Below are 18408 nucleotides of genomic sequence, written 5' to 3'. Positions count from 1 at the left end.
AAAGAAAAAGAATGTGGAAGTGAAAATGGGTTATAATAAAAAATTACTTAAATATTGATCTGTTTCTCACCCACACCTATCATATCACTTCTGAAGATATGGATTTAACCACTGGAGTTGTATGAATTGCTTTTATGCTGCCTTTATGTGCTTTTTGGACCTGCAAAGTTCTGTCCACCATTCACTTGCATTTTATGGACCTACAGAGCTGAGATATTCTTCTGAAAATCTTTTTTCGTGTTCTGCAGAAGAAAGACCTTTCCCTTTAAATGTCAGTAAACTTATTGTAAGAAATCAATCGACAAATTAGAAAGCTCATGAAAACTCGCAAAAAAGCACATACTAATGATTATGTGAAGTGAAAACCAGCCCTCCTTTCCTGTTTAATAAATTTGGCAGGATATCTCCTACTCTTCATTCTCAAATTACATACATGCATTTTAATGCGTAATTGCAAAACTCAAGGTCCACTAGAATGCCTCGACAGGGACATACTGTATATAAAAGACAACAGACACCAGGTGTAAATACAACAATTTGATTGGCTGATGAAATGGACATTAGATTCTTATTCACTGTTGAGGCATTCAATGGAAATTCTGAAAGCCCCAAGGCGTGGAGCTCACTCTTTGCTTGTGATTTTGACGCAGTGTCACAGAGTTTGGATTTTCAGGGCAAATGGAGGAGTGAGGAGGCAGTGGACATACCATAAACAAAAAAGGCTCTTTGTGGCCAAATAAACACATAGGCAAGTCAAATGAGAGCTCACATCAATATTCGTTTACACACACACACACACACACACAGGCGACTCTCTTTCTCTTTCTGCCGACTGATGCGTCTGTTGGCCTTTTCAGGTCTCCCTCTCCCGCAGACAGATACACGACCACGCCCCCATCCCCACAGACAGCTTCTGAACGTTTTTCACTACTCGCACATTGGTGAAGTCTGACAGAATCAGGAGAGGAAAGCAATCGAAAATACAATGAGAACAGGCAAATGAAAATAAATAAGAATGAAACTGAATATATGTATATATATAATATATATATACACTACTGGTCAAAAGGTTTGAAACACTAACGCATTCTTTATTATAATTTTTTTCACATTTTAGAATAATAGTAAAGTCATCAAAACTATGGAATAACATAAATGGAACTATGGGAATTATGATGTGACTAAACAAAACTCCAAAATAAATCAAAACTGTGTTATATTTTAGCATCTTCAAAGTAGTCACCCTTTGCCTAGAATTTGCAGACATGTACTCTTGACATTTTCTCAACCAACTTCTTGAGGTATCACCCTGGGATGCTTTTTAAACAGTATTGGGTCCAAGTCATCAATTTCAAAAACTTTATTTTTATTTTTATTATATTTTAGTTTTATAATGAAATAAATTAATATGTTGGCACAATTATATTTTTGTCTACAAAACTAATTTCAAACATATAAGCATATGCCTTCAGATCAAAAGATTTTTAAGATCATGAGAAACATTTCAGTCAAGTGTTTCAAAAGTTTTGGCCGGTAGTGTATATATATTTTTTTATTTATTTTGATACCTGTGAGGCCTGACGCACCTGAGATGGGCCACTGTGTAGTATATTTCTCTCAACTTGTTACATACATTCTTGGAATACCTTCTCCGTGAAGGATACATGATATGCTGCCTCAGATTTCGGCCCAAAAGAAAGTATCTTAAAAGGCAACTTAATGTTGCTGCCTAACTTCTGGAATGGCTGTCAGATCAGTAGTGTGCATATGATGCTGTCTAGGTTGGCAGCTCACTAGGATTTGTTATAGAGATATTATCTGTAGTGTCTATACATTGCAAGAGAGGCTAAAACCCCTAAAACACACACACACCGTGTGTAGGTCACCACAGGCTGTGAAATTATTTATTTTCTCCCCAATTTGGAATGCCCAATTCCCAGTGCGCTCTTAGTCCTCATGGTGGCGTAGTGACTCGCCTCAATCCGGATTGAGATTCAGAGGTCGAATCTCAGTTGCCTCCATGTCTGAGACCGTAAATCCATGCATCTTATCACGTGGCTTGTTGAGTGTGTTACCACGGAGATGTAGCATGTGTGGAGGCTCACACTGTTCTCGTGGCATCCACGCACAACACACCACACCGAAAGCAAGAACCACATTATAGTGACCATGAGGAGGTTAAACCAACGTGACTCTACCCACCCTAGCAAACAGGCCAATTGGTTGCTTAGGAAGCCTGACTGGAGTCACTCAGCACACCCTGGATTCGAACTTGCGACTCCAGGTGTGGTAGTCAGCGTCTTTACTTGCTGAGCTACCCAGGTCCCCCACAGGCTGTGACATTAAACATTTAGTGCTAAACAGGCTGTGAAAGATTGAATTGGACCCCAGGGAGCTCTACCGCCTCTATAGGCTACAGCAACAGCACTAGACCATGTTTATCCAGTATGCCACTAAATCATCACATTAAGTGCCTCCACAGATTTACAATATGACAAATGTGGATATGGATACAGCGATCTCATCTCTTATTTTCTATCTGTTTCATTTCCTCTTCTCACTATGTTATGCTGAATCTGAGCAAGAATCTAAAGTGCTTTTCACACTACACTTAATCCTGGGGTAACATCTTTTTTTTAAGGTTGAGGCCACTTTTCATCCCATGTTTAACCATCTTTTCAAACTTTCAGAAGTTTCAGAAGACTTAAGGTTTCAAAAGATTCAAGACAACCAGAGCTGATCTACATGTTGACATTTATAAGAGATGGACAAGCAGTTATTTAAACAGGTTGCTTAATTGCTTATTGCATACTGTAAAGACCAAAGTATACTTTGGTTTTGACGCAAACACTTAGCGTCTGCGTACAGTCTAATGCTAGCCTTTCAAACTACTCTTCAATGGACTTTGAGCGCAAACACAGACAGTTGCCGCATGCGTGCTACGACTGTTATGATATACTGGACTATTTCTCTCCAGAAGTTTAGACCCATAAATGTCTTTAAATTCCTTCAGACTCAAGTGCATATACAGGTGTCTCCTGACCTCCTTACACACGCATTCTTGACATCCAAATTTGTCTCCTATAGAGCTGTTCAGCCATGACATCAATTTGTAGATGAACCCAGAAGTCTGATTCGCCATGGGTTCCCTCTGGATTTTCCTATGAGTTTTTATAATAGGGTTTTTGTATTAATGTGTAAAATAAGGTCTGTAGTAAACATTATTGACAATACATGGATGTTTTGTTCTACAACATAAATGACACACTTTCATACCTCAATTTTGAAGCCGCTGTGCATTAAAAAAAAAAAAAAAAGAAAAAAAAAGTATGTAATTCAATAGCTTCAAAAGTCATGTTTTAGGTATAAAAGTGTGTAATTTATGTTGTAGACCAAAACGTCCACCTATCGTCAAGTAATGTTTACCACAGACCTTATTTTCCTCATAAGATGAAATACCCCCTTATAAAAACCCATAGGAAAATCCTGAGGGAACCCATGGTGAATTCCCTTCCGGGTTTATGGACTACAAGCTGAACAGCTCTGTCCACCTTTTTCCTGGGGGTCTTACTGGGGAAATGAATGTGGGTGGGACTTCCACTGGAAGTTGTTCTACAGCATTCCCTAGCTCTGGCTGCAGTCATTTTAAGACCCTGTATACAGCTGGTAATAGATGCATTTTGGATGATCCGATCACAAAGGTCAGTGCTAAATATAGTTGTAAACAGGGTGCAAAATGTTTTGTGATTGGATCACAAAAAACACATATAGAGGTAGTCAAAAACCACATCGCATCTGCGTCATTGACAGCAGCAAAGCACCACCTCTCACCAGCTCTCACCAGTCAATCACCTGCCAAACATATGTTTAAACTTACGTGCTGATTTAAAAGGAAATAACCATCCGATCAGAAAACTTGAAAAAGCGATAACATACTGTGACGAGGAGGAGGGTGTGGCCGGGCCGTGATGACGCACACCCGGTGCTGAATTGTCATAATCAGCTGGGAGGGGGATAAATACGAGCCGGGAGCACCAGTTTGAGAGAGAGAGAGACACGCTGTTTGTGTGTGTATGTTTATGTTTCTTTAAGTTATTTTATGTCATTAAATTTATGTTGACTGTTCTGCCGGTTACTGCCTCCTCCTTGCCCATCCTTTACCCATTACATTGGAGCCAAAACCCAGGAAGGAGGAGGGATGCACTGTCGGAGAGCCCTCGCCACTGTTGGAAGGTCACCATGCCGAGGAGGTATGGTATGGTGGTACTGGAGCGGTTTGCCAGGAGGAGCCCGCTGCCATTTGCCAGGAGATGGAGAAGCCACTGCCATCCGCCAGGAAGTGGAGGAGCTCGCTGCTGGCTACCTGGAGTGGAGGAGCTGCTGCCAGGGGCGGAGGAGCTCACTGCCAGCCGCCAGGAGTTGGAGGAGCCGCTGACATCTGCCAGGAGGCAGGGGAGCCGGCTGACGTCCGCCAGGAGATGATGTCCAATGCCTGTGTGTCCGGGGACCGGCAAGCCACTTTTTCTCTCTCTCTCTCCTTTCTCTCTGTCTCTCCCCTTTGATATTTCCCTCTCCCCTCTACCTCCCCTCATCTCTCCCAGGGCTCCAGAGAGGCGGGGAAGACCTGCCGACAGAAGAACGGCCGGAAGGGCAACACCTCCCCTCCAGGAAGGGAGGGGAGGGAAGTATGTCATGCCAGAGATCTCCCCGGCCTGAATCGGGCGGCGGAGGAGTGTGACGAGGAGAAGGGCGTGGCCGGGCTGTGACGATGCACACCCAGCACTAAATTGTTGTACTCAGCTGGGAGGGGGATAAAGACGAGCCAGGAGCGCCAGTTCAAGAGAGAGAGAGAGAGACACACGGGGCCACTGTGTGTGTGTGTGTGTTTATGTTTCTTTAAGTTCTTTTATGTCATTAAAGTTTTGTTGACTGTTCTGCCGGTTCCCGCCTCCTCCTTGCCCATCTTTTACCCGTTACACATACTCAAGTATGAGAACTTCACAGCTCTTCCTTAGTATGTCTATCATTTTTGCTCAAAATGTTGCATTTGTGCTTAGATTAAATCTGGGAGAAACAGCATGCTGGTTTTGTTCACACCTTCTTTGTCTTTATGACTTTTTTGCAGTTTATTAACGTTCAGTAACACACTGATATGTGATTGATGTATGTCCTCACAAATTCATACACGCTCTTCTCAAAATCCCAACACCACTCGCTCGCTAAACATCATGGGACGAAGGAAAAAGGTGCCGATTACATCTTCTTCTAGCACTTCTTCGTGACAGCAACCGCTCAAATGTTAGTGCTGCCACCTTGTGGACACAATTCCAGGCGCATGTGGATACTATGCATTCATAGTACGCATGGTTAGGAAAATTAGGCTGCACGTGTTCAGTGCTCGAGCACCCTGCTGATGAAAAAATTTGCATTATGCATCCTGTATGCAGCTGCCTAGTGTTCACATCAGACCGGAGTATACTTTGGGCTTAATTGTCCAATCAATGTAATTGATCTCATAAATATGTTAATAAGAACCTAATTAATAGAATAAATTGTTAAAATGTGCACTGTGAAATCTCAAAACCTGATTATTCAGAATTACTAAACAGGATAAAGTATAACAGTGTGAAACATAAAACAAGATAACCCAGGATTATGTTAACCCAGGCTAAAATGTCCCTGGGTTAACAATTTAAAGTCTTAAAAGTCCAAGAAAATGTAACAAAACAAAAAGATAAAGAAAAAGACAGGAGTTTAACTCTTCCAATGGATGTTCCCAAGCTGCTTAAACAGACCTAGTGTATCATTTCTCTGTGTGCACTATTATCCAACAGAATCACATTCAAGTAAACATTTTTCTATATTAATTCATTATGCACTGACAGCTTTATAAATCATTTCGGAGTGCATTTGGAAATGAAATATCCACTAACATGCTACAGTCTACTGTACATTAAGGGTTATAAGTCACCTAGTGCAGTAAAATGCTGAGGCTGTGAAAGATCTACCTTGCACATGTTGACAGGTCAATCTGCTTTTGCAGTGCACAGACTGTTTTGTTTTTGCATGAGCTATGTTTACTGGAAGACTAAGTGTGTGTGTTTTGTGTGTACAGTAGTCTTTCAGACAGAGCAGCAACTCGCAGCCTTAATGAATGCAGTCATGGATAGATAGGACGATTTAGAGAGCAATAATAGACAACTGCTTATGAATGCGGCAAACACTTAAGAAGCATTATGTTAACATGTTTTTCAGTTAGTGAGCCACTGTGCAGCTGCATTTTGGTGAAAGGTGTGAGGTTCGGACGTGTGAATGGCGAGCTCTGCGCACTTTGCTAGTTTTGATACTTTTGGATGTTATTTGGACGTTATTCTGCCGGTTACGATTTTCCATATCCTTCAACTTTTCCCAGAAGCGCTCCAAATCCGCCTTGGTCAATAGCAGATTAGCAGCTAATTCCCTCTCCGATGACTCCAGATGATCAATCCGTTTCTCGACATCCGCCACTCTTGTAATCATCTCAGAAAGGTCGCTTTTGCACTGATGTTCCTGGCCAAATTGAGAATCGATACTAAGGATGGCCTGTAGGGAGGTAAGTTTGGGAAAGGAGGAGGTGGGAACCAGCTGAACAGTCAACATAATATTTAATTAAACAAAAAGACACAAAACACAAACACACACATGGCAGCTGCATGTGTCTCTCTCTCTCTTGAACTGCCGCGTCCCGCTGCACTTATCACTCTCCTCGGCTGATTAGCCCGATTGGGGCTGGGCGTGCATAGTCACAGCCTGGCCCCGCCATCCTACTCGTCACACTCCTCCCCCCTTTGCCTCAGGCAGGCAGGCTTTTCCCCACCTCTCTAGGGCTGGGGAGGGGGACGAGGGGAGGGAAAAACCAAAAAAAATAGAGCAGAGGGAAAGGGCAAAGCGGAGCAACAGCGAGAGAGGAGAGAGAGGAATAATCTGGTTCGCCAGCACCCAGATACGCTGTCGCCCGGCCCTCTGACACTACCCAACCTCTGGCGGATGACAGCTCGCTCCTCCCCAGGTGGGTGGTAGTAGGTCCTCTGGCCCCGGGCAGACAGTCACGCTCCTCCCCCTCTTTTCTCTCTTTTCTTTTTTTTCTCTATTCTTTTTCTGGGGGGGAAATGGCAGTGTGCCTCAGATCCTCGGCGGCTGGCAGTGACGTCTCTGTACCCGGGCAGATGACCGCGGCTGTTCCTTGGTTGGCTGGTAGTGGCGAGGACTCCACGACAGCAAATCCCTCCTCCTTCCCAGGTTTCGGCACCAATGTAACAAGGTAAGGTTGGGAAAGGAGGAGGCAGGAACCGGCTAAACAGTCAAAATAATATTTAATTAAACAAAAAGACACAAAACACAAACACACACATGGCAGCTGCATGTGGCTCTCTCTCTCTCGAACTGCCGCGTCCCGCTGCACTTATCCCTCTCCTCGGCTGATTAGCCCCTGCCCTCCACCTTGTCACAGGCCGTCAAGTATTTACATGTCCCCAGCAAGCAATCTCCTTCATAAAGTCAATAACTGAGTAAGTTATTTGTGGTTTTCATGTTGCAGCCAAGTGAGCCTGACTCAGTGAACATCCACTTGATCGTCCGAGGAAGCTGAGCGCCTTTTTTGTTTCTTTTTGTGCTGGTTCTGCCTAGCGGCTGGAGTTTGTTTTGTGTAGCAGCACACCTTCGGGACAGTGTTGTGGATGAATCTGCACGTTCTTTGTGCTTATGCCTCCTGTTGGTTGGAGTTTGTTTTGTGGAGTATTTCTTGCAGGACATTTGAGTGATTGGGTCATTTGTTGCACTCATGTAGCAGTTGAATGGGCCGACTCACTGAACATTCGTTTGACTGTCCGAGGAAACCGAACGGCCTTTTTTTTTCTTTTCTATTTTCTATTTTCTATATATATATATATATATATATATATATATATATATATATATATATAAAAGAACCATTTGAAATTCCCAGATCTCAGTTCTTTAGGTATTTATAGCTGCGCCACCTGCTCTGTACTATTTTTGGGAGTAGCATACACCCCCCTAAAGCGGCAGACACTCTGGGAGGGGTGATTACTTCATCCAGTGTCATGATCGCCAGACAGATAGTTTTAAGGGGATGGAGGTCAGCTAGAGCACCCTCATTTCAGGAGTGGTGTTTGGACATGGGGAGGGTGGTGGCCTTTGAAGAAGGGTCATTTAGAAGACTGGGGAAATTGGACTTGTTTGTGGGGAAATGGGGTAGATATCTGGCGTTTCTGGAGGGCTCTCGGGGAGGGGCAGTGGAGAGAGAGGTGTAGTTGTCAATATGTGTGATTATTATTATTTTTTTTTGTGTGTGTGTGTGTGTCTATAATCATGTATGACCACTGGGGTGTTGTTTGGGACCAGGGTGGGGTTGGGGATTGGGAGATTCTTTGGGAGATTAATTGTTGATTCTGTGTATATATGTTTTGTTTTTCTGTGTTTAATATGTGAATCAATAATTTTTTTTTAATCAGAATATGTTTCTTGAGATTCACTTATAATATTAGTAAAGTTTCTTGGACAAAAAACATTCATATATTTGTAAAACATTAAACTTTTCCACCCTCATTCTGACCCTCTGTCAGAAACGCTCGGATTTGGTGCTGCTTCTCCTTTAAGACTTGACAGTAAACACCCACTGTTTTGATTGGCTCTCTGCTCTTGACTGACCTGCTCTCTCTTCTTGCCATCTCACTGCTCACTGCTACTGGGCAGGCTACAGAAGTGATTAAAGGTAAAGTAGGCGTTGATGGGTTGTTATGGAGGTGGTCAGATGTAAATGTCTACCACAGTGTGACATCACAATGTGGAGGAAGTAGAGAACGAATCATTTTGACAGCTTGGTTTCAACAAATGTGAATTGTGAATGTAATACTATCATACTGCTTACTGAATAAGCAATATAAGGTAAATAAGGCTATAACAAGACAAAGTTAGGAGGCTTCCAATAAAAATAAGTTATCAATATAATTTAATATATATATATATATATATATATATATATATATATATATATATATATATATATATATATATATATTATTTTTATTTTTATTGTTAATCAATTTGAAAGACTCTTTTAGAAGATCCATTTCTGATAGCCAAGTCTTTCCTTACTGTTGACTCAGTGACTGATGTAATATCCTCTGTTCTTGAGCTGCTCAATAATAGAGGTTACTCTAGAGACAGTTATATAGCTCAGATCCTTTTAAGTAATTAAAACAGGGAAATGCCTAGGGTAACATAATTATTGTGCATTTAGCAAATTAGCATGGAATTATTTTGTAGCCAGAGCACATTTAAAGAGTTGCGAACAATTATGAAAAGAAGCTGCATCACTCTGCTTATGAGGTTAGTTAGTCTGCAACTTTGCACTGTATTAAGAAATATATATATATATATATTAAAGATTCAGTGTGTAATTTCTGTACAATTTGAAATGCAATTCCAAACGAAATGCAAAAATTACAAAAATGATGATTGTTTCCCAAACAGGTCCAGAATCAGCCTGCAAATCGCTTACTAATAATTAATTATTTGTTTCACCTTTAAACTAAGATTAGTAGCTACACTAAAAATAAACTTAGTATGGGAATAAGAGAAGCAGAGAGGGTGTCCTTCTATGTCCATGTCCATAGTCTGTGACAACAGCACTCTTTCAGCTTGAGTTTGGATGGGTCACATATGTTTGTAATCGCATGTGGTTGACTGGCTGGCCTTTTTTGCCGTAATAAACCCATTTCCCAGGATTCTCAAAGAGGCTTGAACAATGTCTGAATCTTTCATCAGCAAATGAGGTAATGGCAAAATGAGTTTTTTCAGTAAAGTACCAATGTCTCATGTAAATGGATACATGATCCAGTCCATCTGTTGGCCGCAGTCTTATCTTTGCCAGGTCCATACCTGGAAGCCCCCCCCTCCAAATTATCCCTATGCCCTTCCAGGCACAAGTGAAGCAAAGGGTTGAATTGTATTGTCATGTTGCTAACCCTAACGAAATGTGCTGGAACACAAGCCTTCTTAACAAGCATAACCAGCAAAGACCATGCTGGTTGACCATAATTTTTTTGCTGGTGAACAGCATGGCTTTGCTAGTCTACCAGCTAGACCGGCACTAACCAGCATAAACCAGCTTGGACCAGCATGGAATTTCATGCTGGTCTAGGCTGGTCATTTTAGCCAGGCTGTATTGAACTGAACTCGAAACTCTTTTACCCAAAGGACCATTTTATGCCAAGGACTTTGGTATTCATAACATGATGTAATAGTTTTCTTTCTTCCCTATTCAACTCATAAACATTAACTCAGTATTGGCAAGTTGGCACAAAGGAAGGTGTGCATGTTAACGTCAGGTATGTGTAATGAGTGCAGAGATCAAATATTAAATGTTATTTCACTCATCAGTATTGTCAGGTTCGTGTTCACTGAAAGAATTTTCGGAAGAAAATGTGAATTTGCCCATGCAGAACTGAGGTGATGTGGGTGGTTACCAGGTTGTTGCCATGTACTTGCTAAGGTCTTATTAGTGGTTATTGATGTGTTGCTATGTGGTTTCTTAGAAGCTCTGGGTGGTTTCTAGGGTGTTGCTTGGTGGTTGCTAGAGTGTTCTGGGTGGTTGCTAGAAGTAAGAGCCAAATGTATGATATTCCTTAAATGCAAGTCTATAGTAGGAGTTGCACTACTACTGATTTTTTAATAGTCAACTAATCGAGCCAAACCCCTCAAACCCCCCCCATGCCCTGCCCATTGAATATCACTGTATAAAATAGAAAGATATACGTTTGCTACAATGTAATGGGTTTTAACTAGTTATATGTAATAAAAATAAAATAGCAACATAGCTACATGTCATCAGGAATTAGATAGTCAGCTAGACTGTGCCTGGGCTGGGGTCATATAAGTTGCCATGGAAACGCACGTACTGTATGTAGTTTCGAAATTATGAGCGATGGTGTGAGTGTTGTTTTGTATGTGAACGGATCGGATTGAATTTACATCAAGCATTATCATTTCCTCATAGGCACCTTTTTATTAGAAATGTGCACCAATAGGTAGGAATACGTCGATCTGCAACGTAGCTAAAAGTTAACATAAGTGTCTGAACATATTTTAGTGTAGCCTGCTGGCGGTTCCCCCTACTCTTGCAGCTACTTGTACAGATGATTACGGGCGGACGTGGGATCTAGTGTGCAGGATGGGGATGCATTCCGTCATGTCATTGTACTCCAACTTGAAGTGCTTTTCTAACTCGCTGATTCATGTTCTTGAAGGAGTGTTATATGTGTTGATGAGAAACAGATCAATATTTAAGTCCTTTTTTATTATCAATCTCCACTTTCACTTTCTTATTTTGTTTTTGGTGATTTGCATTCTTCATGCATATTGCCACCTACTGGGCAGGGAGGAACATTTATAGTAAAAAAGGACTTAAATATTGATCTGTTTCTCACCCACACCTATCATATCACTTCTGAAGATATGGATTAACCACTGGAGTCTTGTGGATTAATTTTAAGTTTCCTTAATGTGCTTTAGGATCATTAAAGTTTTGGTCACCATTCACTTGCTTTGTGAGGACCTACAGAGCTGAGATATTCTTCTAAAAATCTTTGTTTGTGTTCAGCAGAAGAAAGAATGTCATACACATCTGGGATGGCATGAGTGTGAGTAAATGATGAGAGAATTTTCATTTTTGGGTGAACTATCCCTTTAATATGATTGAGTCTTTCCTTGCAATCCAAAATTTCAGAAATCCAACACCTGCTGTATTTCCTACAGTCCGGTTTGTAAATCGTGGAAAGTGACTAGTCGACTTCAGACTGACAGTGTCGACTACATTAGTTATAGTCAACTAGTCTAATCAACCCCTAGTCTATATGATGTTTTGCTATTTTATTTTCTGCAAGAAGCTTCAAATAGTGTTGAAAATTGATAGCACACCTCTCAATAATGTCCGTAGCACGAACAGTGTAGGATGAGTTACACCCCAAAGTGTAATACGATGGGTTAGGGGTTTGTTTAAATCCATAATCCTAAGTATGTGCAATAGCCATAGTGATGCTTGCTTTAGCAAACTCCACAAATCTTTAATGGAAAATATTGTGTGCTAAAATTGGTACATTTTAAATCAAGATTACTATGTGTGAAGAATGAAAGACAAAAATTTACACTTGTGTGGAATCAAAATTTTTTTTTTTTTTACAGCTCATTTCATTTAAATGCATATTTTGCAGATTTTTAACCAGGAAGGTCTGTGTAAACCCCATGCATTAAAAATTCAATCCATCAATAGAATTCTACATGTATCCGTCTTCAACTCCTCATTGTAAATTTAAGGTAATTAATTTGCACTGTGTGGATGACAGGCCACGCTCAGATCCAGATTTTCATGATGATTGGTCATGCCTTGTCTGAAATGAACCCTGGCCCCAGGAAGCATATAAAACAGCAGGATGTTTGGACAGGGCGGATTCATAACGGCTCCCTGAATGTTTTGCCAATACTCTCTCAAGCTGCAAACCAGACTAATCAGAGAAATGTGGCTTTGTCCCACGTTAATTTATTCAGTGTGTTGGAGAATAATGCATGCTGCCCTATTCTTAAGAAAACAAGTCACAAGTGAGTGCACTGTTATTGATTACACAATCTTAATATACATTATCTTTTTTCTAAGGGGAACCAGATTTATAGCTGTAATACAATTCAGTTAGTTCAGCTGAGGCCCAGCACCCATCATAGTATTAGTTATACGTTAGAGCACTTTTCATCTGGACTCACTTCCTGAAGGGCTGACTTTCTTAAATCAGTATTGCTGTTGGAGTGTACAATGAGCACTTTATTAGGAACACCTGTACACCTAATTATTCATGCGATAATCTAATCAGCCAATCGTGTGGCTGCAGTGCAATGCATAAAATCATGCAGATATGGGTCAGGAGCTTTAGTTAATGTTCACATCAACCATTAGATTGGGGGAAAAATGTGATCTTGACTGTGGCATGATTATTGGTGCCAGATGGGTTTGTTTTGAGTATTTCTGTAACTGCTGATCTCCTGGAATTTTCACAATCAACGGTCTCTAGAGTTTACTCAGAATGGTGCCAAAAACAAAAAATATCCAGTAAACGGAAGTTCTGCAGACAGAAACGCCTTGTTGATGACAGAGGTGAACGGAGAATGGCCAAGGCTGCATTTCCCAAAAGCATCGTAAGCCTAAGTAGATCGTAGAAACCATTAGCGCAAATGGTCTCTACGATGCACTTAAGCTTGCAATGCTTTTGGACAATGCAGTCCAGACTGGTTCGAAAGGCTACGGTAACTCAGATAACCACTCTGTACAATTGAATTGAGCAGAATAGCATCTCAGAATGCACATCATATCGAACCTTGAGGCGGATGGGTTACAACAGCAGAAGACCACATCAGGCACTTTATTAGGACCATAGTGTTCATAATAAAGTGCTCAGTCAGTGTATATTGAATAGTGATACTGAAAACTGAAGCCATAATGATTCTTTTAACCTTAAGGTGGAAACAAGATCTAAAATATTGGAAAGTAGAGGATTTGGCAATGTTGTTCAAAGATGAAATTTGCTGTCCTCAGCAGCTACTAGTAAAACTGGCACAGTAGACCCCTGATTATCAAATAAAATTGTACATCATCAGGAAGCATAACAATCTGGAATAACACAGTGGAAAAGGAATGATTTTTGATCTGTGAATGGATGAGCTGTGTTTTCAAAAACATAGGTAGCTTTTTCTCTAATCATGTTTCCCTCCAAGTTATAAATTAAATTTATGCGTAAAATAGAAATGAAAATGGAAGTTGAAGCCACGGTGGCTCTTTTATTAAAAATGTAATCAATTACTTGAGATTAAGAATGCATTTAAATGCTACCTTGGTCGGCACCTCACTTGGAACAAAAGAAAATGTATCACTTTAAGAAAGAATTTCTATTACTTTGCATTATGCTTAGTATAAATGGATACCTGAGAAGGACTAAATGTGCCTTTCATCCGTCTGTCTGTCTGTGTGTTTCCCAGAGAAATTAATACACAGCTGGGCTGGGTGAACTGCAGGCCACCGTACAATGCAGCCTTGACCTGGTCCTCCCTTTAGAGCACCAGAAGCAGCAGACTTCCTGCATCAGGTTCTCAGCCACAGGTGAGTGAGCTTGGTAGGTGTCAAGTGGACAGTGGGACAAGTTTTAGTAGCTATCCAGGGGATAGTTTGGGTGTCGAAGGTTTCATTAAGGTCATAGGGTTGCTGCACGAATACAGAATGTGAGTTCTGAGGTATACCAATTATTCCATGAGGGACGGTTCCCGCACCCTGAGAGCCACACAAGGTCTGTCAGATTGAATAATTGCACATCATGCATCTGTATTCAATGGCTGGAGAGGTAACTGATATCCTTTGTCCTTTGACCCCCACAGAAAGGCCAACATTCGTCACGCAGGACTGGGCTTCTGGTACATCTGTCATTAGGCAGGTAGTCACCAGGGCAGGACTGGGTCGACGCTCCCGGGTCATGATGAATGGATGCTAATGGAAACTGACTCTACTGCTATGAGAGGGCTTGACCTTCAGTCAGCCTGCATATCTGGATTTGCCATGATTTCCAAGGAGTCTTTCACCTGTAGTGCATTCTGGGTAAAATAGAAGCTTGTAAGGCTGTATTATCTGACACAATATTTTGACTTTCAGTTAGTTTTGGTTACCCTTAAGTGATTTACCTAAAAAAAGTTACTGTAGAGGAACAATGATATGGTAATACAATGGCATTTTGTTTAAGACTGTCGAATTAACGTGTTAATTCGGTGCGATTAATTATATAAAAAAATATGCGTTAAAAATGTTTACAAAATTAATTATACCCCACGTAAATTCCTTAACATGTCAGCAGGGGGCTGTCAGCGCAGCTCCAGCTGTATAGGCAACAAACTAACAACTGTTCAAGCAGAGTGCAGGCTCAAGATGCGTTTTTTTAAGTTCCACACTTAATCATCTGCCACAATCATAAAATGTCTTTGAATTTTCAGAATATTTATATAAATATAATTTTTTTTATAATTATGTTGCTTATATGTTGAATTCTCTTTATTTGGCAGCCTATTTCGGGAAATATTAATATATGCTATTAATTGCATATGATTATAGCTATATATTGATATAGTTATATACTGTAGTAGTATACACTACCGGTCAAAAGTTTTGAAACACTTACTTATTCTTTATTATAATTTTTTTTCACATTTTAGAATAATAGTAAAGTCATCAAAACTATGGAATAACTTGGAAAATTGGGAATTATGTTGTGACTAAACAAAATCAAAAATAAATCAAAACTGTGTTATATTTTAACATTTTCAAAGTAATCACCATTTGCCTAGAATTTGCAGACATGTACTCTTGACATTTTCTCAACCAACTTCTTGAGGTATCACCCTGGGATGCTTTTTGAACAGTATTAAAGGAGTTCCCATCTATGTTGGGCACTTATTGGCTGCTTTTCTTTATTATTTGGTCCAAGTCATCAATTTCAAAAACGTTGTTTTTTTTTTAATTACATTTTCGTTTTATAATGAAATAAATTAATATGGTGGCACAATTATATTTTTGTCTACAAAACTAATTTCAAACATTTAAGAATACGCCTTCAGATCAAAAGATTTTTAAGATCATGAGAAACATTTCAGTCAAGTGTTTCAAAACTTTTGACTGGTAGTGTAGTTATATATAATATAATAATGATTTCGATTACATTTTTTAATTGATTGACAGCCCCAATTTTAAATTATTTACCATGGTACTGAATGATTACCATGTTCATGCTGTATACAATGGTATTTGCATGGTACTCCAAGGAATATCAAATAATATTATGGTATTAGCATGATACCATGTTCAAAATATATTTTGTGTTAGTGTTAAAAGTTTAAACTTTCAAACAACAAAAGAAGGTCCTTAAATTGATGTCTCACCCAACAGGACTTTGGGAAGTTACCCAAATATACTTTAATTACATGAGTCTGATTAAATATTCTAAGAACCCTCAAAGAATACCATAGATTTAACATGGTATATGTCCAAAAAAATAAAAAAATAATAAATAAATAAATAAATATAACAATACCATGAATTTTCTTTAATTGTACCTTGTGGTATTTAGGCATCTATCACAATTAAATGATTTGTAATGTCTTTTTTAAGTTAATTTCAAATTTTGAAAATGCCACTTTGGCCCTCAAGTGTTATGAACAGATTCACATGAATAAGATCATACCGTATCTATTCCTGACACAGGCTATTTTAATCTATTTGTTACCCCGAACAATAGTGCTGATTGGCACCATATGAGTATCCTTCATTACCTTATTTCCCCTGAGGTCGAGAAGCTCACCCTTGAGATTGCCACTCCAATTGTAACGGACAGCTGACCTGTGGACTTTCCGAGGTTTCAATAGAAGAATCATGACCATTCATAAGAGCTAACGCCATTGGGATTTCCTAAGAGAAAATGACCACAAGACAACACGTTTTGACACCAGCTATCTAGACGTGAAATTGAAAATCGAGAAACTCTTGTTCAAGAAGGAGGCCACAATTGCAGTCAATAAGATTAACAATAAGGAATTAAAATTCCTCTGGTGTCTCACTTTGTATGATGAACAAACCACAACTGAGTCATTTTTCACTCTCAAATCAAATCGTTGTTAACAGAGCACAAATCCAATATAGCGACATGTCAATAACATAAAATCTTACTGGTTCTTGTGTCATGATATTATGACGTTTGGTGCACAAGAACCAATGAGGTTTGATATTATTGATGTGTCACCCAACCCTTACCATAAACTTCCCCTAAAATCAGAGGGAAATTGTAGTTAATAAGAATGTAATTGTAGCCCCAACCTTAACCCTAAACCTAATCGCACTGGTTGCTAAAAAATTTCCAGGACAAAAAGCATGCTAATCCATGAACATGTCCTACTTAACCAGTCAACTGACTGGAATAAGAGGAGTAATTTTGATGGATGGATCCTTAAATGGAACGTTGAACCTTGGTACTCCATATTCTTAACAGGTCTAATTTGGAACACTTATTTCACCGTTACCCACTTTGATGGAGGTCTGTAACAGTCATCAGAGCCTACAGAATCTAAGCTGTGACCCTTTCATGGAAGGTCAAGCAGGTTGTTGAAAAAACTAGTCTGCGCAAAGGCCTCAACAGCTCTCGTATTGTTTTCACTCGCAAAAAACGTTCAGTTTCTTACCATCGCTGCAACGTGATGTGACCAGATACAGCAAGTAGAACAAACATTTCTCCTAGGGCAGTGTTTCTTAACCACTGGGTCAAGACCCACTTGCCTACTGGGTTGCAAGATCTTTTCTGTCATGAGTACAAATTACCAATTAGAAGGATATAACTGTACATTTGCAATGCCTGGGGCAACAGTGACCTCTATTGTTGAATTGTGTTAATATCTCCAGGTTTACGTAAACGACCGCAAGTAAGAGGCTGTCCAATCACAATAATCTATCAATGCTACGAAACGTTCTTTACATAGCTTTGCATGCGTTAGCTCCATGCATTACCATGCTAGTCCGAATGCAATCCAATCTCTGGACATCATAATTTCAGAGCGGCAGTCCCAAGTAGGGTTGCCACCAGTCCCGTAAAATATGGGATCGTCCCGTATTTAAAGATGAAACGATATGTCCCATATCGAATCAGTACAGGACGCGATTTGCCCCGTATTTAAGATGATCTGATGGCGTCACCGCAAAATCGTTCAAGATAATTAATTTAACCTTGATATTGGTTGGAAATTGTGCCTATGGTGGGTAAGGGACAGTCTGAAAAGTCCTCACTTTGTGCTAAACAAATGCTAAAACTGTGGAGGGTGTGGTAAGGGACCATCTGAAAATGTCAGCCAGCAGCACCAAAGCTATAAATATTGGGCTATAGATATTTGGCCGCTATATTGGTGGGTCATGGATGACTGGCAATCAAACAAAAATGGGTTGCAGTGGACAAAAGGTTGAGAAAACCTGTTCTAGGGCACAGGATGTTCACTTGGTATGCTCATCTGTTTCCACTTGCCGACGGTTCCACCTGTCTACCAGCGAGTCAAACAATGGCATGTAATGTCAATGGACCGTCCTCTCGTTTTTCTATCCTGTCTGATTTCCTTTTAGGTGAGGTTGTTGGTTCTGGCCTAGCAGAGATTTAGAGTGCAGACAGACCATGAAGAAGGTGATTGTTTTCAGGCGTTCTGGACAGACCAGGGCAAAGAAGATGTTCTGTGATGTATCACATTGTTTATTACAGGGCTGTGCTATGTAAAGTTAATATACCCATAATT

The 18408-nt window shown here is 40.1% G+C and overlaps 1 long non-coding RNA gene across 1 annotated transcript in view; it reads left to right on the top strand.

Annotated features, from left to right (window-relative positions):
* The first annotated feature begins 1207 nt into the window (after positions 1–1207).
* Positions 1208–18408, top strand: part of LOC127435439 (uncharacterized) — a 183066-nt gene continuing 165865 nt past the window's right edge. The window contains exon 1 of the long non-coding RNA XR_007896197.1: positions 1208–1301. This is a non-coding gene — a long non-coding RNA (uncharacterized LOC127435439). The remainder of the gene's footprint in view (positions 1302–18408) is intronic.

The sequence above is a fragment of the Myxocyprinus asiaticus genome, chromosome 45 (genome assembly GCF_019703515.2).
Source record: "Myxocyprinus asiaticus isolate MX2 ecotype Aquarium Trade chromosome 45, UBuf_Myxa_2, whole genome shotgun sequence".
Taxonomy (NCBI): Eukaryota; Metazoa; Chordata; class Actinopteri; order Cypriniformes; family Catostomidae; genus Myxocyprinus; species Myxocyprinus asiaticus.
Note: the sequence above shows the minus strand (reverse complement) of the source record. Positions and strands in the feature narration are given on the sequence as shown.